Consider the following 21,965-nt stretch of genomic DNA (forward strand, 5'->3'; position numbering starts at 1 on the left):
GTGAGAGAGCGTGGGGAGGAGAGAGAGTGCGTGAGAGAGCATGGGGAGGGGAGTGAGAGAGCATGGGGAGGAGAGACTGTGTGAGAGAGCATGGGGAGGAGAGAGTGTGTGAGCGTAGGGAGGACAGAGGGAGTGTGCGTGAGAGTGTATGTGGGGAGGGGGGAGAGAGTGTGTGTGAGATCATGGGAATGGGATACAGAGTGTGTGTAAGAGTGTGGGGAGGGGAAAGATGGTGTGAGAGAGCATAAGGAGGAGAGAAAGAGTGTATGTGGGGAGGAGAGAGAGGGTGTGCATGAGAGTGAATGTGCAGAGGGGAGTGAGAGTGTATGTGGAGAGGGGAGAGAGAGTCTATGAGAGAGCATGGGGAGGAGAGAGTGTGTGACAGCATGGGGAGGAGAGAGTGTGAGAGAGAGTGGGGCGGGGAGAGAGAGTGAGTGAGAGAGCGTGGGGAGGGGATAGTGTGTGTGAGAGAGCATGGGGAGGAGATTGAGAGCGTGGGGAGGAGAGAGTGTGTGAGAGAGCAGGGGGAGGTGAGAATTTGTGAGTGAGCATTGGGAGAAGAGAGAGTGCATGAGAGAGTGTGGTGAGGAGAGAGAGTGTGAGAGAGCGTGGGGAGGAGAGAGAGAGTGCATGAGAGCATGTGGGGAGGAGAGAGTGTGTGAGAGAGCGTGGTGAGGGGAGAGAGTGCATGAGAGAGCAAGGGGAGGAGAGTGAGAGAGCGTGGGGAGGAGAGAGTGTATGAGAGACCATGGGGAGGACAGAGAGTGCATGAGAGAGCATGGAATGGAGAGAGAGAGTGTGGGGAGGAGAGAGAGTGCGTGAGAGCATGGGGATGACAGTCAGAGTGTGTGAGAGAGCGTGGGGAGGAGATAGATTAAGTGAGAAAGCATGAGGAGGTGAGAGAGTGTGGGGAGGAGAGAGTGTGCATGCGAGAGCGTGGGGAGGAGGGAGTGCATGAGAGAGCATGAGGAAGGGAGAGATTGAGTGAGAGAGCATGAGGAGGAGAGAGAGTGCATGAGAGAATGTGGGGAGGAGAGAGACAGAGCATGAGACGGAGAAAGTGTGCATGAGAGAGCGTGGGGAGGAGAGAGTGCATGAGACAGTGTAAGGAGGAGAGAGAGTGAGTGCGAGCACATGGGGAGGAGAGAGAGAGTGATGCGAGATGGACAGTGGCAGGAGGGAAGATGGAAAGAGCTTGGGAAGAAGAGTGAGAGACAGTGTGCACGTGTGTAGGCAAGAGAGGGAGAAAGTGTGTGTGTGCAAGAGAGAGAGTTTGTGCATGTGTGGATGAGAGAGAGTGTGCATTTGTAGGTGAGAGAGAGAATACGCTCATGTGGGCAAGAAAGTGTGTGCACTTGTGGGTAGAGAGTGAGTGTGTGCACGTGTGTGGATGAGAGAGAGAGTGAGCATATGTGTGGGCGAGAGAGGGAGTGTGTGTGTGTGTGTGTGTGTGTGTGTGTGTGAGTGACTGAGTAGGCGAGAGAGGACCGGTGTGAGAGTTCGTGTATGTATGCGTATGTGTGTGCACGTGAGTGAGTGTATTGTGTGCTGGGGTCACCTATAATGCAACATGAACCCAAAATTCTCTCCCTCGTCAAAAACATACTGTCTCTCCCTCCCTCACGCACACACTGTCTCCCACACACAGACGCGCGCACACACACTCTCTCCCTCTCCCTCTTTCACACACATTCTCTCCCCCCTTCACACACAGACATACACACTCACTCTCTCCACCCATCTCTCTCTGTCACACACGCAGTCTCTCACAATCTCTGTCGCTCTCTCTCACTCACTCACACACACACACACACACACACACACACACACACACACAAATATATTGGGTAAATTTGTATTTGCAGATACAATCCATTTTGATCAAAAAGCACACAATTTGTAGATGTTCAGTCAATGTGGTGATTTATAAATTCCTACTTTAGAAATAAGCCATTCTGACTTCAAACCAAAACACAAACCCATTCTAAATGAGGCCTCAAACCTAACACGCATTGTCTGACCTTCAATGTCACCTCTTCTTTACACTGATAAAACTTTAATTTTCTCCTAACTGGTGTGACCCTTTGATCTTATAAATTTGGTGTCTGATACTACCTGTTTCACTAATGCCTGAAGAAGGAGTGAGGAACTGAATGCTTGTGTTTTCAAATAAACCAGTTGAACTATAACCTGGCGTGTGATAATGGGAACTGCAGATGCTGGAGAATCCAAGATAACAAAGTGTGAAGCTGAATGAACACAGCAGGCCAAGCAGCATCTCAGGAGCACAAAAGCTGATGTTTCGGGCCTAGACCCCTCATCAGAGAGGGGGATGGGGAGAGGGTTCTGGAATAAATAGGGAGAGAGGGGGAGGCGGACCAAAGATGGAGAGAAAAGAAGATAGGTGGAGAAGAGAGTATAGGTGGTGAGGTAGGGAGGTTTTTCCATCCCCATCCTTGTCTGCCTTCCGGAGAGATCACTCTCTCTGTGACTCCCTTGTCCGCTCCACACTCCCCTCCAACCACACCACACCCGGCATCTTCCCCTGCAGCCACAAGGAAGTGCTACACTTGCCCCCACACCTCCTCCCTCACCCCCATCCCAGGCCCCAAGATGACCTTCCATATTAAGCAGATGTTCACCTGCACATCTGCCAATGTGGTATACTGTATCCATTGTACCCGGTGTGGCTTCCTCTACATTGGGGAAACCTAGTGGAGGCTTGGGGACCGCTTTGCAGAACACCCTCCACTTGGTTTGCAGTAAACAACTGCACCTCCCAGTCACGAACCATTTCAACTCCCCCTCCCATTCCTCAGACGACATGTCCATCATGGGCCTCCTGCAGTGCCACAATGATGCCACCGGAAGGTTGCAGGAGCAGCAACTCATATTCCGCTTGGGAACCCTGCAGCCCAGTGGTATCAATGTGCTCTTCACAAGTTTCAAAATCTCCCCTTCCCCCACTGCATCCCAAAACCAGTCCAGTTCTTCCCCTCCCCCCACTGCATCCCAAAACCAGCCCAGCCTGTCTCCACTTCCCTAACCTGTTCTTCCTCTCACCCATCCCTTCCACCTCAAGCCACACCTCCATTTCCTACCTACTAACCTCATCCCGCCTCCTTGACCTGTCTGTCTTCCCTGGACGGACCTATCTCCTCCCTCCCCCCCACCCCTCCTCAACCTATAATCTCCTCTCCACCTATCTTCTTTTGTCTCCATCTTTGGTCCGCCTCCCCCTCTCCCTATTTATTCCAGAACCCTCTCCCCATCCCCCTCTCTGATGAAGGGTCTGGGCCTGAAACGTCAGCTTTTGTGCTCCTGAGATGCTGCTTGGCCTGCTGTGTTCATCCTGCTTCACACTTTGTTATCTTGAACTATAACCTGGCGTTGTGTGTGATTCCTGTGCTTATTATTGATGTTATAATCTCGGCCATTTGGAGTGATTGAAAAGGCACCCCTGTCGAATTTTACATTCATGGTGACAACCATTCGTTTAAATTTTTAAATGTTGTCTATTTTAGGTAATTTTGCTCATGTCGTTCAGTGATGTTATGACACACCTCCAGGCAGGTGAGACTTGAACCCAGTCCACGTGTCTTAAAGATTGAGACATCAACACTGTGCCACAAGAGCCCTTAATGTTACCTCTTGTGCTCATTTGAAAGAAATGCACTCAATGCATTTGTTTAAATAACTTTCTGTTATTACTATTAACTTGTCAGTGTTTCCAGCTTAAACAAGGTGATGACTTTTAGTTACAGGAACCTGAACTTATTCAATTTAGGGCACAAGCTCTGTGCCTGCAACATAACGTGTTAATTGGAATCAGTAGCAATAAACATGTGAATCTGCAAGATCACAAATGATTGAATATATCTCAACAGTTGCAACTGGAACTTTAACAGATGACACATAAGTACAATGCAAATTTGTCAGAAACTTTTTTGGTTTTAATATTGCTTCTAATTATCCCTTGGTTTTACGTCAACCATCTTCAACTCTTTCCTTCACCTCTGGCTCGTTGGAAACTCAAAAACCAGAAACCCATCTTTCAGTTAGGCACTTTGAAGCCTTCTGGACCCAACAGTTCAACAAACTTGGATCATAATCACTACCATTTGTTTCAAATGACAGTTGATGGTAATGACTGTGCTTTTGTGACACGGATGACTGATTTAATGAGTATTTTCAGTTTGCATTTCCAAAATGTCTACTATTTTCTGTGTGGAGAATGTGCTTCTGATTACACTTTTAACATAACATAATACTGCAAAATGTTTATGATTATAACTTCTTGTGGATTCCCCAACACATGAAGTTACTTCTATTTTATTTATCACATCAAATCCATACATCATTTTAAGCACTTTGACCAGATCATCCATCAATTTCTAAACTTAAGGGAATTTAAGCCACTCTTATGTACGCTGATCTTATGATTGAATCCATTAAGTAATTCAAATGGTAATAAAACTTTACTGAGGTCTGTTATCCAAAACTGAATGTATTTTAAATGAAAACCAAACCATGGGAAGGGTCGACCCGAAACATTAACTCTGTTTTCTCGCCCACAGATGCTGCCAGACCTGCTGAGCTTTTCCAACAACTTTGTTTTTGTTCCTGTATTTCAAATGGGGCCTGGCCAAGGCTCCTTACAATTGAAGCATTTTTTTCAAACTGCCTTGAGATTATAAACAAATATCTAATTCTCCTTCTCAAATACTTAGATTCAAAGGTAGAATTCCATCCACCACAGTTAACAATGTTATTTTCCAGAGTCAGTGATTTCAATAATTTTCCTTTGTAAAGCTGCCTATGGCAATTGAGAACTCTAATTGTTAGTATATGACAGAACATACAGTGTTCATATATGGTCCTACTCCCGCTTCTAATTTAACTGTACATAGAAATGGTTGATCTTTTCTGGAGGTGAATGCCCTTTTGATATAGTAATAGAATTATGAGTGGAATAGCCCATTATTATGGCATTTCTCAATTTTAGTCCATCCTAGCTAAGTACTGTAGCTAGGTGATGTTGTCAATGCATGCCTAAAACACACATCCTGAAGTGAGATGTAACAACAGGTTGTGAGTGGAGCTGTCTAATGACAATCAAATAGAATGTTAACTACCTTAATAATGTAGTGCTTAATAAAGTTGACACCAAACATGGATGTTCTGATCATGAAGATATAGTTCCTTGAGATGCCATCTGAATATCTTTTGAGGATTCAACATCTAAGCTTTTAAATACAAAATTCTTACACAAACATAAATAATTCCTAAGGATAGTACCAATTAGTTTTCAATGTTTCTGGTTATGAAGTTCCCAATTTTCCTACTTTTTACAACACAGGTATCATATTTTTAAGGCAAAATACTGACCAGAAAAGTTTGGATGGAATCTTCAAGCATGCCTGGAACTATGGAAAGGTGAGATGGGAAATTAATTGGACAGGATGTCAGGTTTAAATTTTGAGCTCTTTGAATGTTTCAGGTGGGTCAGCCTTCTTGACATTAATGGTCAGGAAACTCTTTTGCATTTATTAGCATGTCATTGAATAGTCATTAACTTTCTGGCACACTGGAATTAAGGCCATGGCACAATCTTGTTAGCAGAATATGAGAAAAATGCATTCACAAACGTGGCCATAAGTATAAGGTGTGTATCGAGACTTCTTCCTAGAAGCTGTTGTTTACACATTTCTTCATTGACATATTTGTTCTTCATCACCAAGGCATTTCTTTGTTCAAACTGTTACAGTGTAAGGGATACAGACTTCTCAGTCAATCCAGCTCATGAGAAAATTCATTCATAACAGATCTGACAAAGCATTATTGTTGTCTATGATTAACATTGTAAGGGAAGCAGACTGTGTGGCCCATCCAGACTGAACAAACAGAGCGGTCACGTTGGCTAATGTTAGCAAAACAAACTGGGGCTCAAAACAAAAGAGCTATAATATTTGAACGAGGAACAAGGGAAGGCCAATCAGCCCTTTGAGCCAGCTCCGTCATTCAATAAGATCACAGCTGATTTGATTTTAACCTTAACTCTACGTTCCTGCATATACCTGATCACCTTTCACCCCTTGGTCATCAAGAACCTATCTACCTCGATCACAAAAGAGGCATGACAGAAAACTTACTGATAAAGGTGGAAAGACATGGCAGGGAATTAAATTTCAAATCATAGTTATTTGAGACCCAAGAAGCATTGTTAGGAATAGAGATAGTCAGCCGGAAGGTCTAGAGGAGAGACACAGTAATAGGAGCAATGGTAACAAGGAAGGTTGGGTGCTGCACGTTAAGAATAGGCACCATAATGGAGTAAAGAGCTGCACTGGTGTGGATAAAGGAGCAAATTAAATCCATAAAGGATGGTGCAAGGCTAAGGGTGATCATGGAAGCAGGATGTGTGTAGTCACAGAAGTAAAAGAAGACCAAGGGAAAATGTGAATGGGACCTAGCTGCAAGATGAGATTGAAGCATTCCGGATGGAAGGAGAAGTCCATCTACAGTGATGGGGAAAGTAGATGAGAAGCTGAGAATTTAGGCTGAAGGAAACAGAAGAAAAATTTACAGGCAAAATTTGTATTATCAGCTTCAATCCTCACTGACGATACACAGGGAGGTCCCTGAGGTCAATTTACACAAGCTCCAGTACAGCTCAGACACCAAACGTGTATGAAGTGAAACAGAAATTTCAAAAATGCATACACTTGTTAAATACTTTTCTGTTTATCTTTTCTAATCTGATCTGTTCCTATGGATACGTTTGTGTGATGTCAGCTGGACTTGAGGAAGATGCTGACTGCTTTGCTTCAGGTGACTTTAGTAGGTGGCATCTGGTTGTCTTAAGACCGAGAAAAGTCCAAACAATTGGGAGTGCCCTGCACAGGTGCAGGTGCTCCCTCCTCAGCCTGACCTGATGGAGGCAGTTAGGTACCTGGCAGAAAGGAGGTGAAGAACAGGCTACCTCTGCAGTGTCTTGAGATGACAATCCCTGGGAAGGCTAGCTGTGTGAATGGCATCACTCACGGAATGCGGCACTTGGAGAGATCTCAAGGTGCTTCAACTCCCTGTCACCTAATAATTGAGTGGATGTACTAGTGACTTAAGTGATGGAGTGAAGGTCTCCAGCATAACCTGCAAATAGTAATTGTTCTGCTGGATCTGGCTCTGCACAATGGCTGCTTCACATTCCATGGAGGCAGTCATGCAAAGATTTAACAAAGGAAATTACAGCACAGGAACAGGCCCTTCGCACCACCACCCCCCCCCCCCCCGCCCAAGCCTGCTCTGATCCAAATTCTCTGTCTAAGCCTGTTACCGATTTTCCAAGAATCTGTATCCCTCTGCTCCCTGCCCATTCATGTATCTGTCTAGATACATCTTAAATGACACTATCATGCCCGCCTCTACCACCTCTACTGGCAACGGGTTCCAGGCACTCACCACCCTCTGCGTAAAGAACTTTCCACGCATATCTCCCTTAAACTTTTCCCCTCTCACCTTGAAATTGTGACCCCTAGTAATTGAGTCTCTCACTCTGGGAAAAAGCTTCTAGCTATCGACCCTGTCTATACCTCTCATGATTTTGTAGACCTCAATCAGGTCCCCCCTCAACATCTGTCTTTCTAATGTAAATAATCCTAATCTACTCAACCTCTCTTCATAGCTAGCACCCTCCATATCAGGAAACATCCTGGTGAACCTCCTCTGCACCGTCTCCAAAGTCCTATACAACTGTAACATGACCTGCAAACTCTTGTTCTCAATACTCCATCCGATGAATGAAGGCATGCTGTATGCCTTCTTGATCACTCTATCTACCTGCGTTGCCACCTTCAGGGTGCAATGGACCTGAACACCCAGATCTCTCTTGTGCATCAATTTTCCCCAGGGCTTTTCCACTTACTGTATAGTTCGCTCTTGAATTAGATTTTCCAAAATGCATCACCTCGCATTTGCCTGGATTGAACTCCATCTGCCATTTCTCCGCCCAACTCTCTAATCAATCTATATTCTGCTGCATTCTCCGACACTCCCCTTCACTATCTGCTACTCCACCAATCTTGTCATCTGCAAACTTGCTAATTAGACCATCTATACCTTCCTCCAGATCATTTATGTATATCGCAAACAACAGTGGTCCCAAAACGGATCCCTATGGAACACTACTGGTCACAGTTCTCCATTTTGAGAAACTCGCTTCCACTACAACTCTCTGTCTCCTGTTACCCAGCCAGTTCTCTACCCATCTAGCTAGTGCACCCTGGACCCCATGCGATTTCACTTTCTCCATCAGCCTACCATGGGGAACCTTATCGAACGCCTTACTGAAGTCCATGTATATGACATCTACAGCCCTTCCCTCATCAATCAACTTTGTCACTTCCTCAAAGAATTCTATCAAGTTGTTAAGACAGGACCTTCCCTGCACAAAACCATGCTGCCTATCACTAATAAGCCCATTTTCTTCCAAATGTAAATAGATCCTATCCCTCAGTATCTCCTCTAGCAGCTTCCCCACTACTGACATCAGGATCACCGGTCTATAATTTCCTGGATTATCCTTGCTACCCTTCTTAAACAAGGGGACAACGTTAGCAATTCTTCAGTCCTCTGGGGCCTCACCCGTGCTCAAGGATGCTGCAAAGATATCTGTTAAGGCCCCAGCTATTTTCTCCCTTGCTTCCCTCAGTAATATGGGATAGATCCCATCTGGACCTGGGGACTTGTCCACCCTAATGTCTTTTAGAATACCCAGAACTTCCCCCCTCCTTATGCTGACTTGACCTAGAGTAATTAAGCATCTATCCCTAAACTCAACATCCATCATGTCCCTCTCCTCAGTGAATACTGATGCAAAGTACTCATTAAGAATCTCACTCATTTGCTCTGACTCCTTGCATAACTTCCATCCTTTGTCCTTGAGTGGGCCAACCCTTTTTCTAGTTACTTTTTTGCTCCTTGTGTATGAAGAAAAGGCTTTGGGATTTTCCTTAACCCTGCTTGCGAAAGATATTTCATGACGCCTTTTAGCCCTCTTAATTCCTCATTTCAGATTGGTCCTACTTTCCCAATATTCTTTCAAAGTTTCATCTGTTTTCAGTCACCTAGACCTTATCTATGCTTCCTTTTTCCCCTTTGTTCGTCTCACAATTTCACCTGTCATCCATGGTTCCTTAATCTTGCCCTTTCTATTCCTCATTTTCACAGGGCATGTCTGTCCTACACTCTAATCAGCCTCTCTTTAAAAGCCTCCCACATATTAAATGTGGATTTACCCTCAAACAGCTGCTCCCAGCCCACATTCCCCATCCCCTGTCGAATTTTGCGAAAGTTGGCCTTCCCCCAATTCAGCACTCTTCCTTTAGGACCACTCTCGTCTTTGTCCATCAGCATTCTAAAATTTATGGAACTGTGATCATTATTCCCAAAGTAATCCCTTACTGAAACTTCAACCATCTGGTCGGGCTCATTTCCCAACACCAAGTCCAGTATGGCCCCTTGCCGAGTTAGACTATTTACATACTGCTCTAGAAAACCCTCCTGGATGCTTCTTACAAATTCTGCTCCATCTAAACCCCGAACACTAAGTGAATCCCAGTCAATGTTGGGAAAATTAAAATCTCCCATCACCACCACCCTGTTGCTCCTCCATTTTTCCATAATCTATCTACATATTTGTGCCTCTATCTCATGCTTGCTGTTGGGAGACCTGTGGTACAGCCCTGACATTGTTACCGCATCCTTCCTATTTCTGAGCTCTGCCCATATTGCCTTACTGCTCGAGTTCTCCAGAGTGCTTTCCTTCAGCACAGCTGTGATATCCACTGGAACATACCAAAGTCACAACATCAGACAAAACTTGGCTGATTTCCTGTACCCTTCATTATATTTGATGCATGATCTCTAGTGCCTCTGCTAAACATTCCATCGCTTTTCTATACCTGTCCATTAGCACCTTAGTGGCTGAATCTAGAGGCACATCATCTGCAGTGGGCTGAGCGTGGGCCTGTTCTCCAGCAGTCCCCTGAAGTCGAAGACCTTTGCTCTAACTTTGTATGATAGTTGTGAATGCAGATTAGCGGTGTACCCAAGTGTCATAAAGCCCACTTTAGATAAATTACCCACTGAAGTAAATGTTGGTGGAGGGTGGGGAAAAACATTCTCTGAATATGCTGTCTCACTCACACCCCTCCAACCCCCAGTCACCAATCCTCAAATCCCCCATCACACACAACTACCAACCTCTGATTCCTCTGCACTTTTCTCCGTTGTTTGGTGGTTGCCTAATCTGCCTGGTTGCGGTTGGGAAATAGAGGGAAAATAATTTGCTAAGCATGCGCAGCTGTTAAAGTTGACAGCATCTAACGGAAACCTGTCCTTTGGGATTTCACTACCTCAATCTAATCCCTTCTTCCCCTCCGCTCTTTCTGGCACACTGTGTAGATTTACTAAAATCCCTTCAAATTTCAATTACTATTTTGGTGCCTGAACTGCCATAATTGCAGTGCTACATAGCCCCCTACTGAGGCTGTACAGTTACAACATCATGTTTGTTTTTTCCTACATCTCTCCTCGCAGTGTTATTTATCTTTTTTTTCATCACTTTTTCTGTCCGACAGATGTTTCCATAGAAATGCACAGGAAATCATAACTAAGGCAACCACTTGTATCATTAAATGTTTATTGGATGGTTAACCCTCCAGAATCATCCTGGAGTGTACAGATATTAAAAATCAAACTTGCATGCACTACTGCAAGCAGCCGGGCAGAAAAATCATGTGGACATTTAAGTATTGCATGTTTCATTTTCTTTAAACACATTTACTGTTCTAAGAATATTGGAGACAGAAAAAAAATAGTTAATGAAATGCTCCTTGTTTTTTAACTGAAATGGAAAAGGTGTACTGTATGCCATAACAGTAGCTATTCATGATAATTTGTTGTAGGAGCATGGGATTCAGCAATTGGGAACCCTTCAGGTACACATCCAGAATTGGCAACCAATATGTTTTACTGCAGATAAAACTCTTGGAAAACTTGAATGCCCAAGTTTTTTATGATAGAATTCCATTCCTGTTAAATAATGAATTAGTCGGTATTATCATTCTAATTTTTATAGATATCCCGTCTATGTGCACACAGGGTGAGGATTATTTGCGGTTGATCTTGTGACTATGTTTGCATTTCTACACATTCTCAATATAGTAACTTCAATGCAAATATTCTTAATTAAGTAATCTAGTGAAAGTTAAGCAATGCAAATCAGGAGTGTGTATGCTACTCAGACAGCTGCACCAAGCTGGCACAACATAAAAGATAAGAAACTGGTCATGTGCTGCAATGGCTGCTTCAGTTGATTTCTTAATATAGGGAAAAAAATCTTTGTTGTTTATGATAAGTTTTCTTTCTATCATTCGCTTTTGGGAGGACACTTACACATCATATGAATATCTGGGTACTCTTTGGGATGTGTGTGTTGCACAGAGAGAGAGAGAATAAGCAGGAAACACAACTGGATGTCAAAATGAAGAGCTAAGCTCATAGGGTGAGTGTGCTGACTTGGAGCTAATCAACAAAGCAGACCTATCAGGACCTTCTAGCAGACCAATGAGTTTAACAGTGAGTTAGTATAAGAGCCCTGTCATTTTTTGTAAACAAACCTTACATGACACTCCTAAGTTCTTGCAACTCTTTTAATGTCAGCGAAAGTAACAACGGCAACTAATTTTCTGTTGGAGGTTTTTAGAGGGCCATAAATGGCAATGTCTAATATCAACTTTTAGGTGTTGCATCCAACAAATCACTAACATCTTATTTGCCAGAAAAACTGATGACACAGTTTTTAAAAATTGAATGTCTTTCAACTTTTCACCCATGCCCTTGGTACAATATTGCAACTATTGCTGGCCTCAAGCCATCTCATACCATGTGTACCTTCTGTACCACAGCCTTCATGGCAGGGAAATTGGATATCCCTACTCTGCTCAACTTCCTGCAGCAACTTTTCATGTCTTGTTATTAAAATAAGGTGCCATCAATTAGGTTTTTCACCCTTAAGAAGCTTTACACACATGGAAATATTACAGGATGAATAATATCAAGACTCCCCAAAACAGGCTCAAAAACTAAGAAACAAACAGATGTTCATAGAATGTTGATCGTCTATTCATATTGCACAGTTCAATGCATAGTGTGACTGAGATTACTGTGTCAGAATATTATTCACTTGAGGACTCATCAAGAGGAGTTTACATTGGTCATGCCAGAAGTTCCCCTGAGGTTTTGTGTGATATAGCTTTTATAATTTTTCAAACAAGATGAACACACAACATATTCTGTTCTTTTTAATGTATAACACTTTAATCCATTAAGCCACCTTGTAAATTCCCTTTACTGAGTCTTTGTGACAGTCATTCATTTCCTCAAAGTTTGTACCTTACAGTGTCATCTTTGCTAATGGCTTTAATGACTATATCCAGTTCAACCTTGGATCATTTTAGCTTCGTGCCTGGAACATGCCATGTCGGTCCTTGTAGATTACTTGTCCGTTGATGTTTATCTACAATTATAAACATATCCTGATTATGGCTTCTCAGAATCAGTTTATATTGCAGATTCTTATTTTGAATCTGTATAAGTGAATTTAATATTTAATATTATGAAATGTTTAATGAAGTTATAAAAATTATTTGGGCCAATTGCCATCTGACCTGCCTCTGTTGACACTCCTAACTTCAATTCTCAAAAAAATCATTGTTTGTAGCCTCAGTATTTAACACTTGGGCAATAAAAATATTGACGTTACATTCTTTTTCCTGTTAACTTGTCTTAATAATTCCTTAATTGAACAGAGTATGACTTTAATTATAATATGCATGATTGTTGGTAATAACAAGTGTAAAGTTAAAGCTATTCTTATCCATGGATGTTGACTTCTATTTCACACAAACTCCGATCAGGCTTGACTGCTCAGAGTGATGATTGCATGCTCAGTGTTTGTGTTATGTTGTAACATATGTACCAAACTATTTTGTGAACTATCGTATTATTAAACTTTAGGCCAGAATTTTTTGGCACGCATTAGACTCAATGCTGGCAGGTGGGTGAGAAGTTGTGTACGGAAAATTGGAGATCATAGTAGCAGAGCAGTGGTTAGTCACCACCACAGATAGTCTATCCAAGAGGTTGAAGCAACTTATCCATGGGCAAATTGACCCCTTAAGTGACCAATTAATGATAGCTGCTTAAGGGCATCCTTGTGGGTTTTTGTTGGACTGAGAAAGGCAAGGATCAAACACCTAGTCCATCAGGTGACACTTGGCAGCTTTGGTGTGGGGTAGTGGTAAGTGATACCAGTTAGGTTCTACACAATTCTCCTAAGGTAACCTCCAACCCTCAATATTTCTTTGTACCTTGCTCGGTTGACCATGACCCCTAACCTCATCACACCCCAGCAAGCTTGGCCCATGCAAGACCCTGTTTGTTCCTTAAACTCTTGGTCTCCTGGGTTCTCTTCTTCTGTTGCAGTCCCAGCAGTAATCACCACGCCCAGTGGGTCTAATGAGCTGCCTGCCTTTTGATTGGTTATCAGCGCTTTTAGCAGGGCGTAATAACTAATGGGGTCAGCAATGATCATTAGCCAATTAGTAGCCTAACATGACCATGCAATGGCTGCAGTGTGAACCAACAATGCAGAGATGGGCTCGCCTTGAATTTTAAGCTGGATGTGGCACCATATCACATATAAATGATGCTACCCATTGATTTAAAGTTCAAAATTCAAAGTAGAATCGAATGCTCATACAATTGCTCACAGCACTTGTGCCTTAAGGGTATTGTTTACTTGAATCTTTGGTACTTTGTGGGTGCGTACATACACAAGCGCATTATAATTCTTTTTGATTTGATTTATTGTCACATATACCAGGATATAGTAAAAAGTATTGTTTTGCATGATATACAGGCAGATCATTACCATGCATAAGTACATCAGGGTAATAGAATAGAATGCAGAATAGTGTTCCAGCCACAGAGAAGGTTCAGAGAGAGATCAATTTTAATACTTGAGAGATCCACTGAAATATCTGATAACATTGGGCAAGAAGCTGTTGTTGGATCTGTAGGTATGTATTTTCAACCGTTTGTATCTTCTGCTCGACAGAAGAGGAATATTTTAAACATTTTGGTTAGTGTAGGCATGAATTATCACATGTGCATAGTGTTTTTCACTGGTAGTAAGACTTTCTGTGAATCCATGATGCTGGTCCCTTTTCAATTGCATAGAATGATTTGAGCAGTAAAATTGAAGGTTTGTCATCCTCGGTGAAACCATGGTCTAGCTGTGCATGTTATTAGAACATCAGATCTGCACAACCAACAGCACTTCTCCTGGAACAAATAAAATGCGTAATGTTTTCCAGGTCCCTTCCTTCACCCTCATGAGCATCCTTGGATTCTTTGTGCATGTCATTCTCCAATTCACGTTTGAACACTCCCATTGGTTCCTCATCAATGGATAGCAGTATCACTATCTTTGGAATCAGTCTCCAAACAATGCCACCTTCATTGCAGGGCTTTCTGGTATAATATACTCCCCCATATTTTTAAAATGTATACATCCATATTCCCACCTGATTTCCATATTTTAATTTTCCCAATATCATATTTGGCGTGCAGATTGTTTTCTATTTCAGTTTACAATTTTGAACTTGAGTGAGAACATATATTTTATATATTTCAAGTAATTGCCTTTGAGATTAAGTGAGTGCTGGCTGTTCTAAACAATTGCAATATTAATATTATCTCTAACCATTCTCAATCCTGTTGTCAATTCTCTGACCAAACCCAGAGATTCTCTTGTCTTTGATTTATAATGGGCGATCCAACAGGCTTTTTATTTATAGACTATACAATAATAATAGACCAAATTGGTTACAAAACCAAAATTCATTGCTATGAGATCAGTAATAAATGCCATTTTAAATTGATTCATGGAATACAATTTTGTAATTAGAAAGCCCTGACATCAAATTCAGATACTTTATCTAAATATGGAACATATGAACGTCAATTGTTTGTCATGCTATCAGACTTAATAACAAAAATTGCTCATTTACTTATATCTTTCTCCTCAGACATAATAAAGAACAGAATGGGCACTTGACATTTTGCTTGAATTTTGAGGATTTAATTAAATTGATTTGGCATTACACCTGGTGATTTCTTACTGTAATTATGATTATTTGATTTTCATGAAGAGAATGTTAGATGAATTAATGCTAAACAATATCTCTAGTAAATGTAGTGTTTACTGCTGCCACAAGATTGCAAAAACTTGTTTATGCTATTTTGACAACACCTGTGCATTCTGTGTTGCCTGAACATTGATTGTTCTGTTAAATTCAATGGGAGATGAAAATTATTCAAATTTCTTTTAATCCCTCTAAACACAACTGATTGATTTCAGGATTTTGACTACCACTCCATTCAAAAAGAATATCGTCAGAATAGAATATCATCAGATTACTATTATACATTGGCTGAGTTAAGCCCCAAAAATTATTAATTTCTGCTGTTGTCACTAATGAAAAATCTTGCTTTGAACGTTATGTTCTCGCTAGTCTTCTGTTTGCAATTTGAAAAATATCTTGCTGCCTCTTTAGTCATAAATGCTGAAAATATACTTATTTGTGTGGTAGTGGTTTTGTGAACATCTAGATGTCTAATAAATTACATCAGATGGAATCTTGTCAATGCTTATATGCTCATTAGAATCACAGTACAGGAAGATTTATTCTATCCATGCCAATGGTAATTTTATGTGGAAATTGTTTAATCATATTTCCCTTTGCATTCACTATAGATTTCAATATGTTTCTTCAAATATTCACTTACCTTCAGTGTCATGATTGACACTTTAAAAACTGAGCTTTGAGATAGCTAGATTTCAGTTAGGTCATGGTATCAATTGATAAAGGATAGGAAAATGGAATGGTGAAGTTCAGACATAATTTAATTGGATAGCTCATGAAATAACTCTACAGAAAATGGTATCTGTCACAAGTATCACCCTTTATTTACATACAAAAGGCCTTGACTCTAGTACTGCCTCTTCAGAGTCAGCTCTAAGAGTGCCAGAATCTCTGGCACTCCCCTTTTTATCTGTCAGCCTGGGGTCCCTGATTGAACCAGATTAACAGCCCCAATCAGGGAACTCATATTCCATGAGGTCCACCTGACTGACCTTGCCACTATCACTAAATCCCACCCCCTCTAAATCCGAGAACAAAGTCCAATTATTTTTTCTTGGAGAACCTCCTGGTGTGTTTTATCACTGTGTCAGGTTCCGACTCAGCATCCAAATTGGGTGACGCATAATGCATGGCAGCTCATTCCTTGTGCCAAGAGCACCTTGGTAGAATTTCACTCTCTTCTTCCAGTGGCAAAACCATTGAGGCAGCTATATCTATCATGTCCATCTCTGATTCAGAGGGCTCTTCAACTCTTGACGGAGAGGGTGAAGCCATGGATTCCAGCAGCCTGTCCGACTGTTCCGAGGGGGAAAGCATGTTTTGCTCTTGCACCATTTGTAAGTTTGTGGCTTTCATACAGTCCTCATGCTTGTTCAAGACCATTCCACCTACCTGATCTTTATAGGTCACTGGGCCTTGACCTTATGTTGACCCTGCTTCTTACCCAAGCAGGGGCTTTTCTGCTGTTCTTACACCAAACTGCATCCCCAGTATCAAACTGTCTCTCTTGCTTGGTGGAACCTTGTGTTCGTAATTTCTGATGCATTTCACTCTCCTTCCCAGGTCCGGGAAGATCAGACTTAACCTGGTACAGAGTCTTCTACCCATTAGCAACTCTGCCGATGCTATTCTGTAGTTGCATGTAGAGTGGTCCTGTAGTCAAATGAAACATGTGACAGTTTGATATCTAGCAATGCTCTAGGCTGTTTCTTCAGACAGCTTTCAAATGTGGGACCTCGCTTTCTTCCAGATTATTGGATAATGGGTGGTATGGAGCTGTGCTTTAATGTTGAATCCCATTCGACTTTAGGAAATACCCACATTTCCTGCTGGTAGACAATGGCCTGTATTCTGTGACCAACACTTCCGGGACTGTATATTGAAAAAGACACATGCAGTTTTTCTCTCAGTTGTAACCATGTTTGACAAATGGATTCTGTGCATGTCCAACTACTTTTGAGTGGGCATCTACAATGACTAAGAACATTGAGTGCATGAAAGGACCTGCATACTGACATGCAATTGAGTCGAAGGTTTACATGACCATTCCCACCGATTTGGGAGAACTGCTGGCAGTAATTTTTGTCCTTGTTGGCCTTCTAGGCACTGCCCCAGTAATGTGGCTATGTCTGCATCCAAGCTTGATCACCAGACAAGACTTTTCTCTAGCATCTTTATTTTGGAGACCTCTGGATGACTCTGGTCGAGTTCAGCCAGTGTCTGGCATCCACCTTTGCTCAAGTCAATCACTCTAGCTCCGCATAATAATATGCCATCCTCTATTTGTGACAGTTCTTTGGTTTCCCCCATCATCACCAATTGTTACAGTTTTGACAGGACTGGGTCTTTCTGCATCCAAAGTCTGATATTGTAAGTAATGACTGGAAGAAAATTTAAAACCATTACAGGCATCTCAATACATTTGCATTTGCAACCTAGCTTCCCGAACAGTGTCATAACTTGTAATTATAAGCACTTAGTATTAGACCCCACCGCTGAATTCAGCCTGAAGTTATGGTTGCACAGCCTCGTCCTCATTAAGCAGGCCTAGTAGGAATTTGTGGTCTGCTATTATCTCAAATTTTCAACCATAGAGGTAATGGTGAGATGGGTGAGAGCCCTTACGTGGACATGCTGTATGCACTGTGAGAGCTGTAGTCCATCAGACTTGATGAGATGCACATGCAGCAGTAAAGATAGAGTGAGTGCTGGCCTTTGAGTGTTAGATAACAGACAGATGACACTACTTACCCTTGTGAAGGTGTTCCAGTTGAGGCACAGCACTGATCCATGCTGCAATTTCTATCCAGGCTAACAAGTTCTGTTGCTATGGCTTCCTTTGTGGGTCAGCAGGGAAAAGGCCTGCCTTCCTCTCTGTTCACCCATGCACCAAGACCTCCAGGTCTTAGTTTTGGAAGTGGGAAGATTGCATGCCTTCCCTCTGAGACATTTTCTGGGTTGAGCGCTGTACCTTGAGAGATATTTCCTAGTTTGCAATGCCTGAAGTGGCATTTTGACTTTAAATATGGCATCAGGGCACTTTCTCCTCACCTCTGAAAATTGTCCAACGTGTCAGTTGCATAATTGATAAGGTGAAAAGCAGAAGATTGTATGAGAAAATTCACCTTGAGCCATGGTGGACTGGATGCTATAAAATCACTCACCATTTAATTACAGTTCAGAAATTCAGTCCATTGTTTTATCTTATGAATGTAAATGGTGCCTGGTTGTTATAATGCAATAAACAAATTCTTGTTAAGACAAGAGCCTCTTCTTGTTAAGACTCAGAGATGGTCCTCCTACCACTGTAAACCAAATAGATCCTGAGATCCAGAAAAGGAAAGAGGAATGGTGGTAGTATCCTGCTATCCACAAATATTTACATAGTCAATTGATACCAGTTACAAAACAAAAACACTTAATTATCCAATTGGATCATACTTGATTCTCAATCAGCTTTTTATCCCATCAGCAAAAATTATATAACTGATGAACAAAACTTGAATTCAATTAAAAATCTGGACTAGAAAGCTAATCTAATGGTTACTATATGACCACTATGTCATAAAAAAAATCTGAATTGCTAATGTCCCTGAGGGAGAAAAATCTGCCGTTCTTAAATAAAACAAAGACATGCAGAAGCTGGAGATCTGTCACAAACAAAAACAGAAAGTGCTGGACAAACTCAGCAGGTCTGGCAGCATAAGTGAAGAGAAAGCGGGGTTAATGTTTTGAGTCCAGTGATCCTACTTCAGAACTGAAAGCAGCTAGGAGATGATGATGTCTTCAGGACTCAAAATTGAGCTTAACAATTTCACAGCTTGAACACTTCCTTCAATGTCCATTACCAACGCCATAACCTCAGGTCCTGAGCCAGTCCCACTTTCAACTATTCATACCTCCTTTTAGCCCCCTATCTAGATTCTTTTCCCTTGCTTACCAACAACAATCCCTTTGCCTATCCATTTCCTTTCTCTCTCTATCTCTCTCTCTCTGGGCTCTACCTCATCTATCTGTTTATTTCTCCTCCCCCAAATAAAACATTTCCAGTATTAGCATAAATACTGCCTCTTTGTAGCTACTTTCAGTTCTGAGAAAGGGTCACTGGATTCAAAACGTGAATTCTGTTTTCTCTCCAATGTGCGATCCTTACCTGGTCTGGCAGACATGTGACTCCAGATCCACTGCAATGAGGTTGATCTTTAACTGTCCTGTAGTGTCCAGGGACACGGTGGGGGGGGTTGGGTGGGGTGTTGGGGTTGGGATTGGTGGTGGTGGTGGTGATGGTGCGGAGGTGTGGAAAAAGCTGCATCACTTGAGGAATAAGGAGGACCTTACAATGGAGAAGTTTGTAAAGGATCCACTTCCAAGGGCACTGATTATCAAGCCTTCTCTACGCATGGTTAATAACAAAACAAGTGGTACTGAGGATGAGGAGGATGAAGGGATCCTATCAGGAAACAGATGTTTCAATGACCAGGGATAGACATGATAAAACTGGGCATTCCTCATGGGTGCCACATTACTGCTTGACTCTAATCTGATGGGCATTGATCTGAACAGCAAGATCAACAATTAGGAGCAAGCAGAACCCAAATCCACCTCAACCTCTTGCTTGGTTCCAGCACAGGTGCCAGTGAATACTGCCTACTTTCATCAATTTGTCTTTGGAGCTGGACTCTGTTCCCTTGCAGGGTCCACCCTTCTCATCCTGAGTCCCAGTTGGATAGTGTCTAGCCATGTGTGGAGGTTGTTGGAATAAAATTGAAAAGTCCCTCATGGAAAAGGTCATCTTTAATCACCAACTAACTTGGCCTTCTCTGTGGGCTCCTGAAATCAGCCTGGCAGTATTCAACACCAGAATGTAGAAGCAGATTTTGAGGTCAGGAAATGGTTTACCAGCGCCACCACCTGCTGTAAAGTTCCGCAGCATCCTGGAGATCAAGCAACCAAGAGCAAAAGGACCTCAAAGCAAAGGAATAAAAGAGAGTATAGCCTCTGCCTGAGTCCCCATCCTGTTTGTTAATATCCCAGACTGTTACATCGTCTGTCTGCAAAACACTGCCTTATCCTACAACTGAATCTGAAAGTGGTAAATGTTCACGTTCCGAAACTGTTCAAGTAAACACAACACACTGAGGTCCATGGGAAGGGAAATACGGTACCCAATGTTTCAGACTCTCGGTTATCCTTGTGTTAAATACTTAGAAAGCCGAAATGACAGGAGGATGTGAGTGATTCAGGCTCCCATCTGGGATTCTGAAGGCAGGAGGCTTCCTTTGGCTAAACCTGCAGCGAAGTTTTAGAATAACAAGAATCTGGCAACAGAGATGAGGGCAGCTGTTTCAGTTTCAAGTTCCATGAACACAAGAGCTAATGAAGATATGACCTCCTGAGTTTGAGAGCCCTTGGAACCTAGCTGCCGCTTCGGAATTGGGAGAAAATGGCTGAGGGTGATTCCACAGTGATGAGGAGGCAAACACAGATCTAGGAAATGTTAATGGACACAAGTAATTGTTCTCACTAAAGTGGAAATCACCCTCAACATAGGTGAGCCTGAATGGGCTCAAGTTCAAGGGTGGTGACCCCAAATATGTTGGCACCAACTGGGCTGGGTTGGTGTCACTGGAGGACATAGTGGGTCTCTCAGGTGAAGGATAGGAACAATCACTAGCTAGTGCTTGTGGGGAAATCAACTTGATCCTAGCACCCTGTCATCTCAAACATCTCCAAACTTCCTGATACCAGGGGAAGACTCTTTCTCCAAGTCTGGGAGGTCTCAGCACAAGATAGTACCAGGGTTTCACCCACTGGTGTAAGACTAGGATGGCTTGAACTGGTTGACAATTGGCCTTCTTAACCAGCTGGTCCAACTCAACCCCACTGAGTCAACAACCAAAGCAGTTCTCCCTCGAGACATTCAGTTTGGTCCTGAGGTGAAGCCCTGGATGATATCTATGAAGAGCTGACTGTATGAACTGGGTCCTAGCCAGTGCCGATGAAGTTAGTCCTGAACAATATCAAACTAAGTTTGGAGTTGGAGCAGGACTTGAGCTTAAGGTCATGCAGGGACGAGGGGTGGGTGTGAAGATCTGGTCTGGGGGCTTAGATTGGGACAGGTGTGGGCGCAGATATCAAAATAAGTGATCAAAACACATGTCAAAGTCATGGAAGAGCTGGTAGCAATAATCAGGTCAATGGAAAAGGAAGAAAAATAGGCCAAAAGGAAGAGATGATTTGACACGTCTGAAGTCATTGCATATGTGTCAAGGTGGATCATTGGCAGGTTTGATATTGACAGTTGTTAAAGACAACAAATTATGTGTGGATAATAAAGTGTGAAGCTGGATGAACACGGCAGGCCAAGCAGCATCTCAGGAGCATAAAAGCTGACGTTTCGGGCCTAGACCCTTCGTCAGAGAGGGGGATGGGTGAGGGTTCTGGAATAAATAGGGAGAGAGGGGGAGGCGAAGATGGAGAGAAAAGAAGATAGGTGGAGAGGAGAGTATAGGTGGGGAGGTAGGGAGGGGATAGGTCAGTCCAGGGAAGACGGACAGGTCAAGGAGGTGGGATGAGGTTAGTAGGTAGGAAATGGAGGTGCGGCTTGGGGTGGGAGGAAGGGATGGGTGAGAGGAAGAACAGGTTAGGGAGGCAGAGACAGGCTGGGCTGGTTTTGGGATGCAGTGGGGAGAG

The 21,965-nt window shown here is 42.6% G+C and overlaps 1 protein-coding gene across 3 annotated transcripts in view; it reads left to right on the plus strand.

The window, feature by feature from the left end:
• The window catches only part of znf330 (zinc finger protein 330), a 171,518-nt gene that overhangs the window by 100,439 nt on the left and 49,114 nt on the right, over positions 1 to 21,965 (plus strand). For 2 of the 3 annotated variants that reach the window (XM_059641883.1, XM_048537526.2), the window contains exon 2: positions 5,360 to 5,436. The gene's annotated coding sequence lies outside the window, so the exon portion shown is untranslated. Of the gene's footprint in view, positions 1 to 3,524; positions 3,574 to 5,359; positions 5,437 to 21,965 lie in introns of all 3 variants that reach the window. The other variant, XM_059641909.1, reaches the window with a different exon arrangement.

This window comes from Stegostoma tigrinum, chromosome 1 (genome assembly GCF_030684315.1).
Source record: "Stegostoma tigrinum isolate sSteTig4 chromosome 1, sSteTig4.hap1, whole genome shotgun sequence".
NCBI lineage: Eukaryota > Metazoa > Chordata > Chondrichthyes > Orectolobiformes > Stegostomatidae > Stegostoma > Stegostoma tigrinum.